The sequence below is a fragment of the Ovis canadensis genome, chromosome 12 (genome assembly GCF_042477335.2).
Source record: "Ovis canadensis isolate MfBH-ARS-UI-01 breed Bighorn chromosome 12, ARS-UI_OviCan_v2, whole genome shotgun sequence".
NCBI classification, from domain to species: domain Eukaryota; kingdom Metazoa; phylum Chordata; class Mammalia; order Artiodactyla; family Bovidae; genus Ovis; species Ovis canadensis.
Window position 1 is genome coordinate 59,814,702 of NC_091256.1, and position 18,947 is coordinate 59,833,648.

Here is an 18,947-nt window from a genome sequence, read left to right on the forward strand (position 1 = left end):
TGGTACTTGGAAAATGTTTTAATGGATGTATGGTTTACATATCCCACAAAATGCACAATGCTGAAGTGCTCATTTCCACAAGTTTTGGCAGCTATATGCACACATGTAATCACTGCCCCAAAGAGGAGCTGCAGGGGGACATGCTCCACCTTAGAAAGTTCCCTTGGGCCCCGGCCGTTCCAGCCCAGTGCCTCCCCCACAGGTCTTGACCTTTATATTGTGAGAGCCTGATCCAGGTGGTTTTAAGAAGCTGTTCTGTCTTTTTTTTTTTTTCAATTAAGACTTTATTTTTGGCCGTCTTCTGTGACACCTGAGACCTTTGTTCCCCGACCAGGGATCAAACCCATGCCCCTAGCCTTGCAAGTGTGGAGTCTCAACCACTGGACCACCAGGAAGTCCTCTGTCATCATTTGCTTGCATCTCTCCCTAAGGAGAAGCTGGAGCTGGTGGCCACTCCCAAGGCCCTTGGAGCATCACTGCCCGTCGTCACTCCCAAAGGTGCAGAAACAAGCAGGAGGAAGCGCCAGGGAGCAAACACTTGGGGATGGGGCCAGGTGGGCATGGCGCCCAGGTCCATGTCACCCTCAGGACTGCAGAGTTCACAGAGCCCACCTGCACTCAGGGATGAGGGCCCAGAAACCTCGACAGGCCTGGGCTGCAGGCTGAGAACTCAGAGCAATTTCTGGAACATGAGGGGACAAGGATGCCATTCCTAGCTGGCCAGAAGCGTCCCTGAGCCTGGAGAGTCGGGAGTCTTCATTGCCTCTTCCTGGGATCGGAGCGCTGGAAGCAACCCATCTCCATACGTGGAGGGTGGCTTGGTTTGGATGTTCCTCCAATCCGTCTCTTGTCAAAACATCCCTGGAACTTAAGCAGACGTAGTCCCTGAAGGTTAGCTCTCCTCTGCTTCCTGGTGTCCAGCTGGCCACTTGCTATCACTCACCTTGATCACAAGGTAAAGTGGCCAAAGAGAATGTGGGGGGTCTTAAGATGAGCCCCACCCCCTACTCCCCACCCACACCCGCTCCCAGAGCATCACCCTCCATCCGCTGCCTCAGTTCGGAAGAGGTATCACAATGCAGGTGATTTTATGGCCTATTTGGGAAAGGAACACAGTTGTCTCTGAAAAAGCAGCTGACATCCGTGGGCTGGGACTCAATGGCAGGAGGAGCTGTCCTCCACGCTGGCCTTCCTGGCTCACAAAGCCTTTCTCTGAACCAAGTAGGAGACACATCTGAGCAGAGAAGCCACAAATAGCACAGGAGAGGGCGAGCCCTTTGAAGCTGGTGAATCGCCTGGCGGGGGTCCAGGGTCAGGAGAGAGGGATCAGGGTGTCTTGCTGGGAGGTTGAGGAGCCCAGAGACTCCCTATCTTCTATGCCAGCCACTCCCAACAGCCCTTTGGCTCCTCTCTGGCAAGTCCCAGGGGTGGCGATCCTGGAAGGAAGTCCCTATCCCTAATAATAGTCCTTTGGGGCACAGGGCGGAGGAGTGGGGGGTAGGTCACCCTCTGACATCACTCCAGCAGGCTGGGCTGTTTGCAGCAGGGATTTTGGATGAGAATTCCATTTGGAATTAGTTCCAAAGTTACATAGGAAATCTGCTACATGGAAGTCAGTGAGGTGCACCTGGAGTCAGTCTTCCATCTGCCCTCCCCCCACCCTGTGGGCAGACACAACTGTGCTTATTCAGAAAAAGGAGGTGAAGTGCTGATGCCCCCTCCCAGGCAGAGACATTATGTGAGTGGACGGTTCCCTACATGCCCTTCAAGGGGAGCCCCACACAAATAAGGCCTCCTTTGGAGTTCCGTCTGGCTTGCTGGGGGGCCTCCTTCAGCATGCTGGCACCCCCTGTTCTCCTCTGCGCCCCCGACACCGCCCGGTCAGCCCCGAAGAGCAGATGACTGAATGGGAGGGAAGGAGGGGAAGGAGAACTGAGACTACAGAAGCCCCAATGCGCGCCAGTCCCTGCACAGGCGAGCAGAGTGCCTGTTCACATAGAAGCAGGTGCAGGGGCCTGGTGTTTGGGCATCAGCACATGGTCCCTTGCCCTGGAGAGACCCCTCTCCCCACCCATCTGGGGTGCCCTGGGGCATCCCAGGTCTGAAGGGGCATGTAATTCAGGCCTGACCAATAAGCTCCACCCACGCCCTGGCTCACACAAGGGATGGGACCCGGTCAGCACCCAGTCAGCAGGGGCACTGGCACCTTCCCAGGTGCCTGGAAACTGGGAGGACCTTCCCTGAGCTGGCATCCAGCCCCCACATCCAACATGAGGTGAGGAGAACTAGAGACAGAGGCCAGGCCTGGGTTCTGCTTCCCAGGCAGCGCTAGTGGTAAAGAATCCGCTTGTCAAGGACATAAGAGATGCGGGTTCGATCCCTGGATTGGGAAGATCCCCTGGAGGAAGAAATGGCAACCCACTCGAGTGTTCTTGGACAGAGGAGCTTGGCGCGCTATAGTCCACAGGGTCGCAGAGAGTCAGACACAACTGTGCGACTTAGAATGCACACACCCATCACTTCTTACTTTGGGGCCAATTTGGGTGATTTCCCCTTATCACCTGCAACCCAAAAGGCAACCTGTGTTATGTTCACTCTCAGACCAGGTAACTGGGGTTAAGTAACGGGGTCAAGTTCACACAGCTGCTTAGTCGCAGAGCTAAGCTTTTAACTCCGATCTGTGTGAATCTGCTTGAAATAAATTACACATCTCATCAACTCCAAGGCAACTCCTTGTGTAAACCACTAAGAAAGAATGGGAAATGCTGCCAGTGCATCTCCACACAATGCTTTCTTATCACTTATCATTCAATTGTAGAATCCTTGAAAAAAAAAGTTTCATACTTAAGAGTTTTTAATTTACGAGCATAGCAGAAACATGGAAGGGCTAGAGGAAGTCAAAGGAAGGTTTTGAGCCACAAGCAGGATCCCTGTTCCTTCTTAACATGGTCCCTGGGTGGCTGGTGGCTGGGGTCTCAGGCTCCTGGGATGGGGAAGAATGTGTCACACTGTTTGTATATGGTTCTAGGCAGCTTTCAGAAAACTTGCTCATCTTTGAACCGTCCCATCTGATTCTGAAATTTTCAACAAGAACTAATTTTATATGTATTTTACTGTGAGGACCAGGGATTCAGAAGTGTCACCAGGCCATACAGCTGATAAGGGGCAAAGCCTGGATCCCAACTCAACCTTTCTGGGTGCAGAGCAGAAAGGAGACATTCAGGTGGAGAACAGAGTGTTAGAGGCTTTGAGATGCTATTTGTACAATCACCTGTTGCCCGGGTCTTTCAGTTCAGTTCAGTTCAGTTCCGCAGTCGTGTCCAACTCTTTGCAACCCCATGAATTGCAGCACGCCAAGCCTCCCTGTCCATCACCAACTCCCGGAGTTCACACAAACTCATGTCCATCGAGTCGGTGATGCCATCCAGCCATCTCATCCTCTGTCGGCCCCTTCTCCTCCTGCCCCCAATCCCTCCCAGCATCAGAGTCTTTTCCAACGACTCAACTCTTCGCATGAGGTGGCCAAAGTACTGGAGGTTCAGCTTTAGCATCATTCCTTCCAAAGAACACCCAGGACTGATCTCCTTTAGGATGGACTGGTTGGATCTCCTTGCAGGTCTTTGGGGGGACACAAAAACATCCCCCTTTCCACCCTTTCTGAACTGTCACCTAAAAAAAAAAATGGGAGCTATGCCTTTCAGGTTTACTTGGAGACTTACTGAGCTCTGAGGGACTGCTTCAAAGAGGTTGGAAGGAGGTTAGCATGTACATGATTCTGGAGAAGAGGGTACATACCATCAAGCATACATCTTGGCAAAAAATTGCTGCTCGTCACGAGGAGCAGACATATCAGTTAATGATTTTAGTGCTTTTCTAGGTAAGTGTGTGTTAGTCACTCAGTTGTGTCCAACTCTTTGCAGCCCCCTGGACTGTAGTCTCCCAGGCTCTTCTACTCATGAGATTTCCCAGGCAAGAATACTGGAATGGGTTGCCATTTCCTGCTCCAGAGGCTCTTCCTGAACCAGGGATCGAACCAGTATCTCTGCATCTGATCCATTAGCAGGCGGATTTTTTACCACTAGCACCACCTGGGAAGCCTTTTCTGGGTATTACCCCACCCCAGTACTCTTGCCTGGAAAACCCCATGGACGGAGGAGCCTGGTAGGCTGCAGTCCATGGGGTCGCCAAGAGTCGGACACGACTGAGCAACTTCACTTTGACTTTTCACCTTCATGCACTGGAGAAGGAAATGGCAACCCACTCCACTGTTCTTGCCTGGAAAATCCCATGGGCGGAGGAGCCTGGTAGGCTGCAGTCCATGGGGTCCCTAAGAGTCAGACACGACTGAGCGACTTCACTTTGACTTTTCACTTTCATGCACTGGAGAAGGAAATGGCAACCCACTCCAGTGTTCTTGCCTGGAGAATCCCAGGGACAGAGGAGCCTGGTAGGAGGCCGTCTATGGGGCCGCACAGAGTCACACACGACTGAAGCAACTCAGCAGAAGAGGATGCAAGAAATTGGGTTCATAAAATTTTCTCCTGAAAACATCTATCTGAAGGCTTGTGCTGCCCATTCTCCCAGAGCACAGGCGGCCTCCTTCCTGATCTCTGCCCTGGACTCCTTTCAGAAGCTATTGAAGGTCGGCGATTGCAGTGGCTAATGACTCAATCCTTGTAGAAACTGATGACGAGGACATTTCGTTGTTGTCAGAATCAAACAGGAAGTCAGACAAATGGGTCAGCAGGTGGAGAACTCAAATCTCAGTATTGTTGGGAGTGGTTGGGGGTGAACTGGGTCGCAAGGCCACGCAGAGGGAGCAGAGTGGGAGCACCCTAACAGGAAGGCATGGCTCACTGCCTCTCCTGGCCTGGCAGAGGCCAGGGAGGAGGAGCCGCCCATCAGCTCGGGACACCTCCAGTTTGTCTCCCTCCAGTGGGCAGAGGTGGACCCCAGGCTGCCCCCAGGGGAAGTTTCACCCACTGCAGACGGAGGGGACAGGGCTCTGGATAAGAGCCCAAGAGCCTCCCTGGATGGACACCTCTCCCTCGAAGGGAAAGTCAGTGGATGGCGAGCACTCCACCCAACACCCGTCTGTCCCCTGAGCCCTGGAGTGTCAGGGTTTCACCTGGGGAGAACCTCCCCTCTGCTTAATGGGAAATCTCACCAGCGGGCTTTCTGGTAACCCAGAGATGCACCCAGAGCCTCCAGGTTGTACAAGAGGTGGTGTGTGGTAGGGGGAGCTGGGGGGCACTGGACACAGTGCAGACCCCTCTCCTCGGTCCTGCTGAGAACACACGGTACAGGCCCGTTTGGGTCCAGACAAGAAGACAGAAGATGCCTCACGTTTTAGGAAAAGGGAGTTTCCTATGGTAATTGAGGCTTTTGTAAACAAGAGAGTGGCTGAGGCAGTGAGGTCTGGGTGAGATGGGGAGAAAGGCCCCTAACCCCCAAGCCTGGAGGAGGGAGCCAGGCCCCCAAGTGGGACCACAGCCAGGGCTCTGGGGTGGTTAGATGAGACCCCAAAGCCTCTGCATCTGGGTGCCAAGATCACAGCTGATGCTCCATGGCCACGCCACAGGTCTCATGGTCCTCCTCTCGGTGGGCAACCCCAGCCACCAGAGGAGCAGGCTCCAGACTCACAGGAATGTAGGCAGTGAATGACCTGGCAGCAGATGACCCGGCCCTCTGGCTGGGGTGAGAGATGAGGGATCAGAACCCTCAAGGATGGGGGTGTGGGCATTCCACCATGCGGCTGGGAAGGAAGGAGAGAGGCACAGAGGACCCAGCATGGACAGAAGGACCAAGGGATGCTTCATAAAGACAACAGTAAGATCCTCCCTTTCTGGAGGGATCCATGAGTCAAGGAGGCCAGGACCATAACAGAGCAACTCACCAAAGGGAAGAGACTGCAATGAGATGGCAGGCTGCCCGGGCAGGGGCCAAGAGCAGGTCAACTTTGGAGGGGCTGGAGGCTTCCCTTACAGGAGGAGAGGGTGTCGTTATGTGCTGTGCTTTAATGGGAAGTTTTCCTGGGGAGGGTGAGGCTCTGACAGCACAGCCATCAGCAACTTGGCCTAAGGACAGAAACTTTTCACTCCAAGAAACCATGACATCACACACTCACTCTCAGTCACATTCTTGGAGTCACCACACGGACCTCATCCAAATCCCCAGGATGCTCCTCAGCCCTCACTAGGTGCTGCTTCTTGGACAGTCACCATTTCTACTCTTCTGCATCAGAACACCCAACCGTGTCCTGCCCTCACGCATGAATCAGGATTTCAGAGACACAGAACCAAAAAGACGTGTATAACATGGAGATTTAATCCAAGGAGTTGGCTCACACGGTCACAGACACTGCAAGCCCAACACTTGCAGGCTGGAGATGCAGGAAGCGTTGCTGCTGAAGTTCAGGTCCAAAGCCCATCTGCTGCAGGACTCCCTCTTGCTGGAGGGACGGCAGCCTTTGGGTCTCTTCAGACCATCGCCGGATTGGACGGGGCCCACCACTCTAGCAGATTGGAGGGCAATCTGCTTCACTCAGAGACCACTGATTCAATGTTAATCTCGTCCAGAAACACCCTCACAGAAACATCCAGAACAGTGGTTGGCCCTGTGTCTGGGCACCGAGGCCCAGCGCAGGTGAGCATAAAGTGCTCTGCTGCAGTTGGTCTTGAGGTGGCGCCTGGGTGTCTCCACCAATTCTTTGTCACAGCCAGGAACAGGGTCACGCACCCTGAGGATGAGCAGGGGTGGGACTTGGCTGCCCTTGTTTCTCCCTTATCCCCCAGTAGCATGGCTACCACCATGGATCAGAACCACTCTGAGGATGAGCAGCTCCAGAACCCACAGGAGTGCCAAACCCAGCCAGCCTTTGCTGGTTCTCACAGCCCTGCAGTGGTCTCTGAGCTCATTCTCAGGATGCTGGCTTCCGTTACAATGTTATTAACATCGCAGGGCCTCCCCAGTGCTCCTGTCCCCCATCCATCCTGTTTAGTCTCCCATTGCCCTCGGCCCAATCTCACAGTGCTGTGTAGCCTGCTTAGTCACGTAGATGTTACTCATTTTCCATCTCCCTAGGCCCCAACCTTCACAAGGGCAGGCACTGGAGCCAGTGGTGTCCCCAGCATTGTCCACATCAACGTCATGCACGTAAGAGACAGTAAGTACAGGCTGAATGCATGGATAATCCATATCTCCAAATCAATTTCGAACCTAAGCCTGTCTCACTGAGGCCCCAAACAATGACCCCGTGGTTTCTGTCTGCAGACCTCAACACTGCCAGTTTTATGGCCAGTCCTCCCCTCAGTGTCATTTGTCACTGTCCCCAAATGCGCTTAGCAGCCCAAACAGCAGAAGCTGAGTTTAGATCACCTGGACCTCCAGGCAGAGTGCCTGATGAGGGGAGGGGTTTCTGAGCCACGTCAAGAGGGTTCCAGCAAGAAGGGCAGTGGACAGGTCTCCACCCAAACCCACGAGGTAGTCCACACCCAGAAACCCAACACCATGCTTCCTAAGGCCTTGAAGCTTGGAGGTCAGAGGTCAGGCCCAATGAGCATGACTGAGGCCAGAGGGGAAACCCTGCCAGACTCCAAAGAGATGAGGTGACCCCTTCACAACCTCCTGCTCTCCTGGCACCCCCTGGCCACTTGCCACAGGAAAGGGCCCACCTGGGGTCACTGGGGGCCCAGACACAGTCTGAGGGCAGAGGCAGGAACATGGTACCACAGAGGTCCGGCCACAGGAGAGGTCTGTTTGCCGGGGTTCAGGGCAAGTTTGTGGGGGAGTCTGAAGCAAGGATAGAAGTTCCCCCCCAACAGATATGTGTATATGCACGGCTGAATCCCTTCACTACTCGCCTAAAACTAAGACAACATTGTTAACCAGCTATATGCTATGCTTGCCAGGCTCCTCTGTCCATGGGATCTTCCAGCCTGAATACTGGAAGGGGTCACCATGCTCTTCTTCAGGGGATCTTCCCAACCCAGGGATCAAACCCGTATCTTGCATTGGCAGGCAGGTTCTTTACCACTAGCACCACCTGGGAGGCCCGATTCTGCTGCTGCTAAGTCGCTTCAGTCGTGTCCGACTCTGTGCGACCCCATAGACAGCAGCTTACCAGGCTTCCCTGTTTCTGGGATTCTCCAGGCAAGAACACTGGAGTGGGTTGCCATTTCCTTCTCCAATGCATGAAAGTGAAAAGTGAAAGTGAAGTCGCTCAGTCGTGTCTGACCCTTAGGGACCCCATGGACTGCAGCCTAGCAGGCTCCTCAAACCATGGGATTTTCCAGGCAAGAGTACTGGAGTAGGGTGCCACTGCCTTCTCCAGCCCGACTCTACTCTAATACAAAATAAGAAGTTAAAAAAAAAAAAATTCTCCCTCAAGGAGAGTGAAGAGCAGTGGCCGAGACCAGGAGTTAGATGCTTCTGAGACTCGGTGGACTCCCTATGTCTGCTCCTGAGGCTGAGCAGCCCCGCCTCTTCCTGCACCGGGGTCACTTTTTAGCCCAGGGAGGACCAGGACACAGAGCCAGGTTTGGGGAACCCCAGTGACGATTCAAGACAGGCCCATCCTGAGTGAGAGCCTGACTGAGCTCTGAGCACTGCCATCCCCTCCAGGCGCTCATGGGAGCCAAGGAAACAGAAAGTTACCCCGGGGGCTGCGTTTCAGATCTGTACAGAGAGGGCTCTGCCTCTGCGGGTGAGATGAGCTGCAGACGGGCTGCCTGGTCAAGATGACCTCAAAGGCCCAGAGGGCGCGGGCCCAGAGGCGGCTCTCCAAGTCTCTGCTTTGTTTTGGTTCAGCTTGCCGAGCTTGCCAACAGACACACTGGCTCCTGCACCACGAGGGCAGCAGCCTCCCTCTTGGGTCCCCGTGACCTGCAGCAGCTCAGAACTGCACCCACAGGCTCAGGTCTAGGAGGAAGCCAGTGTCGTGGGATGATCTGACGTACATCCACATGTTCGGTTCCAAGTCTGTTTTTGGGCCCAGATTAGTCAAAGATTCGGGGTCAGGTCTGGAGGAGACTCTTGAGAGTCTCTTGGACTGCAAGGAAATCAAATCAGTCAATCCTAAAGGAAATCAACTCTGGATATTCATTGGAAGGACTGATGCTGCCAATGGACTGAAGCTCCAGTACTTCGGCCACCTGATGCGAAGAGCTGACTCATTGAAAAAGACCCTGATGCTGGAAAAGATTGAAGGTAAGAGGAGAAGGGGATGACAGAGGATGAGATGGTTGGATGGCATCACTGATTCAAAGGATACGAATTTGAGCAAGCTCCAGGAGATGGTAAAAGACAGGGAATCCTGGCATGCTGCAGTCCATGGGGGGCAGCCTGGATGAGTGCCCCCAAGAAGCAGAGGAAGGAAGAAGGTTTGGGGCAAGAGGAGAGAAAGGAAAATCTGGTGGAGAAAAGGAAATAAACAGTAGCTGGAGCAGCAAACAGGCCCAGAATCGAAGCCCTGGGGAAGTACAGCCGCCCACAGGGAGAGCTGGCAGACATGCATCAGGAGCCAGCCCATCAGGGGCTCCGGGACTGGGAAGCTCCTGAGTCACCTTGAGTTCCGTTTCCCCGCCTCTGTGAACTAGGGATGTGGACCATCGGGTACCCGGGTGACCCCACAAAAGAGCAGGATTTTCCAGAAGTCCAGGGGAGAGTGGGGCAGGGGAGGGAGGGACAAATGAAACTCTAACTGAGTCCTAAGACTCCATGCACTAAGGCTGGAGGCAAGGAGCCCTGCTTGCCCACCAGACGGGATGGCCTGTGCTGGTGAACTCGGGCGAGGGCCTGAGCCCCCACCTCCACACAGGAAGGTCCCCGGGCAGCAAAGGTGCTTGAAACGACCAACAAAGAGGTCAGAGAAAAACAAATGCCATCTGATGTCACTTATAAGAAGAATCTTAAAAAAAAAGGTACAAGTGAACTTATTTACAAAACAGACCCATAGACACAGAAGACAAATTTATCGTTAACAAAGGCAAAAGATGGAGGAGAGGGATAAATTAGGAGGTTGGGATTAACAAACACATCCCTGTGTCTAAAATAGATGAGCCACAAGGATCTACCATATAACACAGGGAATGCTACTCAATGTTCTGTAACAGCCCACAAGGGAAAAGAATCTGAAAAAGAATACATATAATATATATGTAAATATTATATATAATAGTATACAGTATATTTTATATATATATATACACTTTGTTATATATATATACATATTGCTGAATCACTTTGCTATATACTGGAAAGTAACAATATGTCAACTATATTCAATAAAAATAAATTTTAAAATTAAACTAAAACAGAATTTGATCAGTTAGGAGCTTGGGATTAGCACATATACACACTATTATATATAAGATAAATGACCAATAAGGACCTACTGTATAGCACAGGGAACTGAATATTCTAATAACCTATATGGGAAAAGAATCCAAAAAAGAATAGATATACGTATGCACAACTGAATCACTTTGCTGTACACCAGAAACTAATACAACATTGTTAGTTTCAACTGTACTTCAATGTTTTAAAAGTATATGAAGACAAAAGACCAGCAAAGGAGGGGAGCTGAGCCAGCCCCAGGCTAGAGGCAAAATTCTAGAATCAGCATTCCTTCACCAAGAAACCCCTATGAGGTACAGAACCTGCAGGGACCCCGAGGGGATACATGTGACCGCCAGACCAGAGGGCAGGTGGGGGCATGGGTGTCCTTGCAGGCGCTGCCTGGCAGGCCAGTTCCACTCCTGACAACCCCATGCTGGAAGCAGCTGCCACTTCTTTTTAATTCATTTTTAATTCTCTCAATTCACTCCCTGGCGTTCACCAAGGTGTTGGGAGCCTGAGAGGCGGAAAATGTACACTTTCTAAAGAAGTAGGGCTACTCACTCTGCACCCAGCCTGCCACAGGGGCCTGAAGGTCGTGAGAAAAACAGCCACTTTCTCTGCGCCACTTGCCTGTCCGCACCCACCGCCCTCCGAAGAGCAGGGCCGGCCGGGAGCCACCACCTCCACCTTCGTTCCCTGTCTCATCCTGCCCCCTGGTGTTGAGGACCCGAGACACGGAGACACCAGACCTGGTGGGTAAGGAGGCCCTGCTGCTCCAAGTGGCCCGCCCTCCCTCACCCCGCGCTCCCTCCGCACCCAGCCCTCCCCGGGGACAGGTCCCCCCACTAAGAGCCCCAGTGGGTGAAGAAGCGGGGGCTTTGGGCCCAGATCCTGCCCTAGGCCCTCCGTGCTCTGTGGTCTTGGGCAAGTCACACCCCACCTCTGGGCCTGTTTCCAGGTGTAAATGGGGCCTGGAGAGAAGCTGTCTCGTGGAGGGCATGAGAAGATGGGGAGGGAACCCTCAGAAGAGGCTTAGAGCTGTCCAGGCACCCGCGGACACGCTCAGAAAACTTAGGAGCCTCACCAGACCCATCCCATCAGCATGGAGCTCAGGTGCCGGAATGCCCCCGATGTCAACACAACTTGGTTATTCACTCAGTTGTTACAAGGCACCTGGTAGGGCCCACGCTCCTGTCTGGCATATCCCACCCAACCCGTGTCAGCTGCCGTTCCAGGTGGACACCCTATTCTCTGCAAAGCTGAAGCTCTCTTGCTGGTCAGAAGTTGGGGGGACCATGTCTGCAGAGCTGGGGCACCTGGCCCCTCTGATGCCTTCACCTCTGTATCCCTGCCATCCCCATGAGACCTCCCCGGGATCTGAGGCCAAGACGCAGCCTCCCTGCCTGACTCAGCACCCCAGCCCCAGCCTCGGGGGTGATGCTGCACACTGACCACACAGAGAAGTGTCCATGGCACAAATGCAGCCCAGGTGGGAAGGCGTGAGAGGTAGATGGGCACCCCCTGACCTGGACCATGGGGCCTCAGATGCTATTTCCAAGAGTCAGAGGTACCTGACGCTGAGCACCCTGGCAGTAAAGTTTAAGAACCAATCGCTGAGAAACTCAAGCGGAAAAGATCACTGTTAGGACACAGCTCTGCCCTGTGGGTGACGCAGAGCAACTGCCAACTCAGGAGCTGCCATGCAGGGAACCATCAAAACTTTACTGACCTGAAAATATGTTATTTTTAAAAATTCCAGGCAGAAAATGAAGAGCAGACAACAACATCTCTTTGGGGATATGGATAATTAACTTCTCAGCAGACAGCGGAGGCTGGCCTCTGGTCTGGATGAGGAGCTGGGGTCATTCTGAGTCAGGCCAGAGAGAGGAGCCTCGCTCCAGCGGGGAGGGACAAGGCTGTACCAGGCAGCCTGGGGTCCCATTTTCGTGGTTTCGGCAAGATGACAGGAGTTGCCTTACAAATCACGTCGTGGCCATCGCTGGACGCCCTCTGCAGCAGCACAAATATTAAAACATCGTTATCTGCGAGCCCCGCTGCTGGAAGATTGCATCCTTGAAGCAATGGCATCAAAAAAAAGTTAGTAAATTAAAAATTATTCAAAAGAACATTTATCTCTCACTGAGAAATGGGTAGGGTGCCTCTTTTTCTTCCTGAGAGGAAAAATGTTCTATAAAACCTTTTCTTTTGTAATCAGGTACATACAGACAATAGGCATTCGTTCCAGGGAATTCAACAGAAATCAGGAAAAAAACAGATAAGAAATTTCCAACCAGCCTATGAAAGGAGGAGTTGTAGACCCACAGAGCAACATTTTATTTCATTTCCCCCTCCCCACCCCACTCTGCCTGTGTGTGTTAATGAATTTAATCTGGCTTTTGCTCCCCACTTCCAGGCAATCACTCCTAAGATATCTTGCCTGATAGGAGTGTCTTTGCTTTCTTGGGGGCCTCTGTTCACCCTTAATGGGCCAATAACAGGCTTCCCAGGTTGTGCTAGTGGTAAAGAACCCATCTGCTGATGCAGGAGACATAAGAGACTCTGGATCGATCTCTGGGTTGGGAAGATCCCCTGGAGAAGGAAATGGCAACCCACTCCAGTATTCTTGCCTGGAGAATCCCCATGGACAGAAGACCTTGGTGGGCTACAGTCCATGAGGTCGCAAAGAGTCAGACACGACTGAAGCGACTGAGCACGCAGTGAGATGCAGGGTGGGGAGCAGCTCACCTGGAAGGCTCAGGGTGGGGCTGGCTGGGCCAGAAGGACCAACCTCGTGATTCAGGGTGGGGGTCAAGGGCATCAGTGGAGACTGAGGCCAATGATGTGGGAACTCAATCATCAATCAAAAATCAGTTGACTGGAGGCCTACCTAGTAAGGGCATGGGACATGGAGGTGCAGGAGAGCACTCCACAGGGAGGGCACTCCTCCTCAGGTATTTTCCTAGGACTCGCCTGGGCATCTCCTCCTTTGGTTGATCTCCATCTGCATCTCTTCCCTGAAGAAATGAAACCGAATCCTGAGGATCATACCTCTCATGAGCTCTGTGATTCCTTCTGGACAATCAGCAACTCAGGGTGGTCCTGGGGGCCCCCAACCTGCAACTGAATGAGGTCTTGCGTCCTTTGACTTTGGCTTCCCAGGTGGCGCTAGTGGTGAAGAATCCATCTGCCAGTGCAGGAGCCAGGAGAGACTTGGGTTCGATTCCTGGGTCGGGAAGACCTCCTGGAAAAGAGCATGGCAACCTATTCCAGTGTTCTTGCCTGGGAAATCCCACAGATAGAAGAGCCTGGCTGGGTAGAGTCAGACACGACTGATCATGCACACACACTGAACTCTCCAGAACGTGCCTGTGTGTGTGTGTGCCTGTGTGTGTGTGTGTGTGTGTAAGGGAGGACAGAGATGAGTTTCTGTCCCAACCCGGATCCGATACAGATCTGCCTTCTGGAACATGGAAGTTAGCGATCCTGGGACTGGCAACTCCAACAGAAAAGATCATCCCCACCTTTTCACCTCTAAGCTCATGCCAACTGCATTAGCTTGAAATGTTCCCAGATTTCCAGATGATTCAGTCATAAAAGACTCAATAAAGCACAAACCTTCTGAGCTGCTCCCTGTCCACGAGCCAGCACCCCACAAACTGAGATGTGTTTGGAGACCAGACAACAAAGCAGGTTCCCCCTCCCGTTTTGCGCCCAGACTGAAAAGAGGGTTGGCTCGAGGCAGGAGGGGATCCCACGCCCGGGTGAGACAGGTGAGACTGCAGAGAACCAGGCAGCCAGCCAGCCGTGGCCGAGGCACCCCTGAGAAGCAAGGTTATGTCCACAACATCAGCTCACACCTGCTAGCTGCTGAGCAGGAGCCACAGGTAACCCTGGCTGCACCACTTCAATCTGCACACGGTAACACTTACCCGGCACTGAGCTGCCTCCGAATGCAGGGACTGAATCTGCTCTGGATGCTTAAGAAGCAGCATGACGGGGACGCCAGTGCGGGCGGGGATGCGAGGAAGCAGATGCCCTTCAAGGACATGGGGATTCCTGCGGGCACAGGAGCCAGCTGGTGCGGGCAGGGTGGCCACGTGTCACTGTACTCCCTGTGCCCACGGATCAGGGAAGACCCCACTCATCAGTGTGGGGTGGGGGCCCTTTTGGCATCCCTTAGGGCCCCTGCAGACTCATGCAGATATGTTTCTGTGAATTAACCCCCTCCCCTATCAAGTAACTTTCTCCCTCTCTGAGTCTGGCCACCAGCTACTGGGCCAGGAAAACAGACGAGGTCCCAGAGACCTTGTCTTGTTTCCAAGCTGCTGGAGCAAAATCTCCCTGCCCCACCCACATCACTGAGAGCAAACCTGCATATTCGTGGCTTTCTAGTCTTTCTAGAGACTGAGGGCATCTGGAAGGAAGGCTTCACAAACTGCAGTCCCAGGTCCCCCCACCCCACCCCAGGCGGGCACTCCCATCTCCCTGCTGCCCCTCAGAGGGCCTTCATCTCCTTTCCCGACAGCAGGGGAGGGGGGCAGCACCTTGAAACCTCTCTGCAGCCCAGGTGGAACTTGGGGGATCTGGACTCCGATAAAGTTTAGCCCCTTGAGACCTAGACTTGAGGTCAACTGTTCCCGGTGCTAACTGACTCCATGTCCAACCAGAATGTGATGTGAGAACCACAGTCACCACCAGCCTCTCCTGGTAACCTTCCCCATATCACGTCGGGAATGCAGGGTCCTGTGATGCTCGGGCTGGGATGCAGGCAATGCCTAGAACTCAGCACCTTACAAGCGTATTAACCCCAACGCTCAGCCCACACATACCCAGACAGCTGAGGAGGGAGAATGCACTGAGCTAATGATGCAAATTCACACCTTTGGCAGCTGTCCCTAATGTGTCACTGACATTTGTTTAGCCAAAGGAGCTGAGAGGGCAATGGAAGACACCTGGGAGCAAGAGGCAGGAGTAAATCTGCAGCAAGAGACGAATTCATACTTTGCCTCCTGACCTGAGCATCCCCCTTAATGCGACCATGAGCCAAGGTCCACTACCCCCACCCTGGCCCGAGGGCCTGGAGCTCTCAGAATAGACCTTTTCACCTCTGTGTCGTTCTTTCTGCTGGCCCAAAGGTCCTCATAAAACAGCACTTTCTCTGTCTCACTGGAAATTTAGCCTTTTCCAGGCTCTGCAAATCTGTGGGTTTTTACTCAAAGGACACAATCGCTGTGATGCCCGTGCCCAGCGAACAGCTTTGTCCCAACACAGCCAACCAGAACTTCCAGGCCAGGACACAGTCCTAAATGTCCCACTTGGATTGTGGTTCCGTTAATACCCTCGGGGAGTGTGCTCCATGTGTTGTCAAGTCAAATGGAGATCACAGCGGTTCTCAAAGCACCAGCCTGGTGGTACCTCTGCCCTGGCTTCCAGTGAACGTCTGCAGTTTCCCGAGATCCCAAGCCGCCAAGCTTCACGGGAGCCACCCCCGGCTTATAGCTGTCAGCCGAGCTGTGTGATGTGGACACAGTCTTTCTTACGGCGATGAAGTGCGGTACACACACAGAGCTCTGTAAAGGTTGGATGAATGAAACGAATGGATACTGATGGCAGTTACTGTGCAATCGGAAGGCCTCCGGGGACCAGCCCTGGCTGATCCTGGTCAATTTCTAGCTATTTGATGTCGATGCAACTGGAGGCATCAGGAGGATTTTGCCTCATATACATTTACATCCTGACTACTTCCTAAGACGATTCAGAGTTGCTAGCAGTAAAAACAGAAGCACAGTTAGATTTTTTTTTAGAACACACACATGATTAATTGAAGATAAAAGACAGAAGCCCAGCATGGAAAGCCAAGTGAACAAGGAAAAACAAGATCAAGAAATTCTGAATAAGGACGCCTCCAAGTTTCCTGTCAGGGAGGCAAAGAGAAGTGGGGAACAGCCGTGAGCTGGGGGAGGGCGCCCTCACACAGGTCTCTCCGTGGATCCTGTATTTGCTGAAATGTGAACTTGTGTAATAGACCCACCATTGACCCCTCTTCCCAATAGTTTGTAGGGGATTTGAAGCAGAAAATGACCTATTATTCTCAAAGGCTTTAATGTCACAGACTGTTTGATTAGCCTGCAAAGCAGCTGATGGAAGCTGCACTGGTGTTTAACCAGCAAGACCTTGTATAGGGCAGCCCTGGGCTCCCACACCCACAGATTGTTGTTCAGTCGCTCAGTCATGTCTGACTCTTTGCAATCCTGTGGAGTGCAGCATGCCAGGCTTCCCTGTCCTTCACCATCTCCAGGAGTTTGCTCAAACTCATGTCCACGGAGTCAGTGATGCCATCCAACTATCTCATCCTCTGTCGTCCCCTTCCTCTCCTGCCCTCAGTCTTTCCTAGCATCAGGGTCTTTTCCAATGAGTCGGCTCTTTGCATCCAGCATCACCTCCTCCAGAAAGCCTTCCCTGACCATCCTCCCTCCACAGAGACTGTTTTCTGCACAACACTAGTGGCCCTTTGGAACTTGTTGGCACTTGCTCTGCTCACAGGAGGATATGTGCACCTCTTGTGAGCCCTGCAGGGCTCTGAGCCTGCACGTCCTTGTCAATGTTCATGTTCTGAAGATGCTTGGTGCCTGGTAGGACCTTGGCAAATTTGCGTGTGATTGACTCGTTCAAGGAATTAGATGGCTGCACAGCTGTAGCGCTGTGATTGTGAGTCAGGCAGGAGAGGTGAGCTACTAAGGAAACTGTCTTTCAGGTCAATCAAAACATTAAAAATCAGGCTGTGAGATTTTTCTTTTTTCTAATCGGCTGAAATTTATCACATTTTTTTTGCTTCATAGGGTTTTAAAAGAGAATTTTTAGGCTCACGGAAAAATTGCGGGGAATGCACAGATTTTCCACGTACCTCCCACCATCAGCATCCCCACTTGAGGGATGCATTTTTCACAATACATGAACCTAGGCTGACATGTCATTATCATCCAAAGTCTACAGTTTACATTAGGCCTCACTCTTGGTGCTGTACACTCTACAGATTTTGGCAAGTTTATGATAACGGGGTTCCCTGGTGGCTCAGCTGGTAAAGAATCAGCCTGCAATGCAGGAGACGAGGATTCGATTCCTGGGTCAGAAAGATCCCCTGGAGAACAGACAGGTTACCCACTCCAGTATTCTTGGGCTTCCCGGTGTCTCAGACGATAAAAAAAAAAAAAATCCGCCTGCAATGCGGAAGACCTGGGTTCAATCCCTGGGTTGGGAAGATCTTCTGGAGAAGGGAACGGCAAGCCACTTCAGTATTCTGGCCTGGAGAATTCCATGGACAGAGGAGCCTGACGGGCTACAGAGTTCATGGGGTCATAGAGTCAGACACGACTGAGCCACTTCCACTTTCATAACGATATGGGCTTCCCTGGTGGCTCAGACGGTAAAGAATCCACCTGCAAAGCAAGAAATGTGGATTCAATCCCTGAGTCAGAAAGATCCTCTAGAGAAGGAAATGGTGACCCACTCAGTGTTCTGGCCTGGAGAGTCCCATGGACAGCGGAGCCTGCAGGCTACAAAATCCACAGGGTCACAAAGAGTCAGACATGACTGAGCAACTAACATTTTTCACTTTCTTTTCATGACACGCAGCCATCGTGATGATATTGTACAGAGTATTTTCAGAGCCCTAAAAATACTCTATGCTCTGCCTACTCATCTGTCCCCTCCCCAAGCCCCTGGCAACCACTCATCTTTTCACTGTCTCCATAGTTTTGCCTTTTCCAGAATGTTATATTGTTGGAACCACACAGTATGCAGCCTTTTCAGATTGGCTCCTTTCACTTGGTAAAATGCATTTAAGGGTCCTCCTTGTCTTTTCAAGGCTTGGGATTGCATTTCTTTTTAAACAGTAAATAATACTCTATTGTCTCCCAAAGGACATCTTGGTTGCGTCCAGGTTTTAGCGATTGTGAATAAAACTGACATAAACATCGTGTGCAGGCTGAGTGTGGACACAAGCTTTCAGCTCCTTTGGTTAACTACCAAGGAGCATGGTTGCTGGGTCGGATGCTAAGATGCTGTCTGGGTTTGTTGGAACCTGCCCAGCTGTTTTCCAGTGGCTGCACTGCACTTCAATCCCTCCAGGAACGAATGAGAGTTCTTGCTGCTCCATGACCTACTGAGAGCTTTATTTTTTTTCATCTTTCTTTTAAATACAAAGGGTCAGGGTATCAGAGACAACCCCTCATCATATAGGCCAGCATCTGCTGGGAGTAACTAGACACACTCCAGATTAGGGGTGGCCTCAGATAATGAACCGACGGACTACTAATCAGTGGAAAATTCTCTTCTGATTTCTCGCCTGCCCTGTGGTGTTCATAAAATGCAGACACTGAGCTATGGACACACAGGTGTTTCAGCAGTGACACTGTGTCTTCATTGAGAAGACAAAAGTTTCCTCGGAATCTTCCATCCTCAGCTTTTTCTGATATGTCACACCACCATCCATCTTTTGTCCAGTGCTTCCCGAGTCCCTGCCAGCATGTCCCAGCCACGGGCCAGGGTCCTAGGACATCATTGTGAGCAGGACACAGTCCCTGCCTTCAGGGAGCTTGTGATCCACCTGG

At 52.2% G+C, this 18,947-nt stretch overlaps 1 long non-coding RNA gene across 1 annotated transcript in view; it reads right to left on the reverse strand.

The window, feature by feature from the left end:
• The window catches only part of LOC138416107 (uncharacterized), a 22,348-nt gene continuing 3,401 nt past the window's right edge, over nucleotides 1-18,947 (reverse strand). Inside the window, exons 2-4 of the long non-coding RNA XR_011247541.1 lie at nucleotides 13,387-13,579; nucleotides 12,068-12,348; nucleotides 1-867 (exon numbers count right to left, since the gene is read on the reverse strand). This is a non-coding gene — a long non-coding RNA (uncharacterized lncRNA). The remainder of the gene's footprint in view (nucleotides 868-12,067; nucleotides 12,349-13,386; nucleotides 13,580-18,947) is intronic.